The following is a 2256-nucleotide window of genomic DNA, read 5'->3' as shown; positions in this document are numbered from 1 at the left end:
TGACGATCAACTTTCAAAAACACAACAACGTAAATAACTTCAAACAACAATAATATGTACATAGTCCCCTAGCATATATTCAAAATGAATGAATCATCATGCATGAAATACAAATGCATATAGGTATAAACATGAAGGAACTGACACCTGCCTTCCACGTTGAACACCTAAACATGTGACAGTTTAGCCAGCCGGGATTCACGTTCAAATGACACATGTTTGAGGGTGTTCAACGTGGGAGACAGTTGATGCGACGCCGCGCGTGACGATGAAATACCATACCAGTTAGCCAGCGCGCAAAATTCACGTCAAATGGACACATGTTTGAGGGCTCAACGTTCCGGAAGGCAGTTGAGCGAGCGCGCGTGACGCAGGAAATACATAGAAAGTTAGCCAGGCGCAAATTCACGTCCAAATGACACATGTTTGAGGTGTTCAACGTGGAAGACAGTTGAGCGAGCGCGCGTGACGCATGGAAATACATACACAGTTTAGCCAGCCACGGATTAATGTCTAAATGACACGTACATGCATGAGAGGTGTTCAAGCGTGTGTCTTTGCGCGACATGTAGACATGAATCGTGGCTGGCTATAACTGGTGTATGTATTTTTTCTTATTCAGGATGGCTACGCCAGTGCAAACCCGCGGGGTGAGGAAAAAAATTCTTCTTGACTGGGCGTTTTTGAACTGTTAGAATATGTTGTGATTGTTGGCACCGTATTTGTATTTGTGCACGCTGTTCGCGGTTGGGAATTGCTTTGGTTAAGTCCCAAACACTGAGGCTGTCTAGCTCTCGGGGATAAAGCGTGGGACCTGTGGCATGGGTTATAACCGAAAGGTTGGCCGTTGCCCAGCTCTGTACGCGAACTGCCACGACGCGTTTCCAGGCGGACTCTGTCCCTCCGTCTAAAAACCAAGAAAGTGAAGAATGTACGTATCAGTTGTGATGTTATTTCAGTCACTTGAACTGTGCGTTTAAAACAAGTGAGATGTACTGCTGAAAACCGTTTTAAACACAAACAAAGTCCACACCAATATATAGTTTGCCACAGCGGATTATAAATACGTACCAATTTAAACAAAAGTTTTTGATTTTGATCAGCAGTAGCAATTGCACGAGTAATGGTGAAATACTGATGTATGATATGCAAAAAACGCAGCGCGTTATTATGGCCATTAACAATCGGTTTGCCGGTGTTTCTTCGACGAGCCGGGGTAACAAGCAGACCAAACTGCAGGATTAGGATCTAGGTGTGCTACCAGCCACTTACAATTTCTGCCTATTCTACTTAACATCGCTGATCCGCGGCAACGCGGTTTGTATGCATCTGCTGGGCTATCGAATAAAACAATGTTGTTTTAATATGCCTGCAGCTTTTATTGTTATAATATGTATATACCAATCTGGTTAGTTTTAAACTTGAAGGGATTAATAGTCATCTATTGTCGTGTATTGACACGGTGCTTCTGTACAAATTTGGGGTCATACGCGTGTTGAATCCTATTGGGAAAAGCTAAATTACTTTATTCAAATTTATGTGAGTTTTGTTAATCAAAAAAATATACAACTGATAGGGCCCTATGTCATGAATTGTAATGCAATATTTCATAATAGTGCTATTATAATACCTTCAAAATCAAACAAGGTAGTCCTCTCAGAGAGAGAGAGAAAAGAGCGCGCAGCTGCGCGAGAGGAGAGAGACGAGAGAGAGAGAGAGATGCGTCTGAGAGCAGAGAGAAGAGAGAATCGAGAAGAGAAAGAGAGAGATAGATGAGAGAGAGAGAGAGAGATGGAGAGGGGAGAAAGAGCATGACAGAAAAGAGAGAGAGAGACTTTGAGAAGATGAGACGAGAGAGATCGGAGGAGAGAGAAAGTAAGGATGAGAGAGATGGGAGAGAGGAGAAAGAGGCATTGGCAGAAATGAGAGGAGAATTCGCGAGAGAGAGAGAAAAGAGAGAGAGAGAGAGAGAGAGGAGAGAGATTAAAAGAGTGGAGAGAGAGAGAGAGATGAGAGAGACGAGAGAGAGAAAGAGAGAAGAGAGGGGGAGGAAAGAGTGTGGATGCAGAGAGAGAGCAAGTTTACAAACGGGAAGAGCGCGATCGGAGATATTAATTATAGTCTAACAATTATTAATTTATGATTTCTTATAGTTATACAATATTGCTAGCTCTAGTAGTGACTATAGCCGGCGTTCGATAAACTGCCGCCGTGCGGCAGTTTATCGAACGGCGGGCCTATAGCTACTAGAGCTAA

The sequence above is a fragment of the Priapulus caudatus genome, unplaced genomic scaffold (assembly GCF_000485595.1).
Source record: "Priapulus caudatus unplaced genomic scaffold, Priapulus_caudatus-5.0.1 Scaffold380, whole genome shotgun sequence".
Taxonomy (NCBI): Eukaryota; Metazoa; Priapulida; class Priapulimorpha; order Priapulimorphida; family Priapulidae; genus Priapulus; species Priapulus caudatus.
This window is presented reverse-complemented; position numbering follows the sequence as displayed.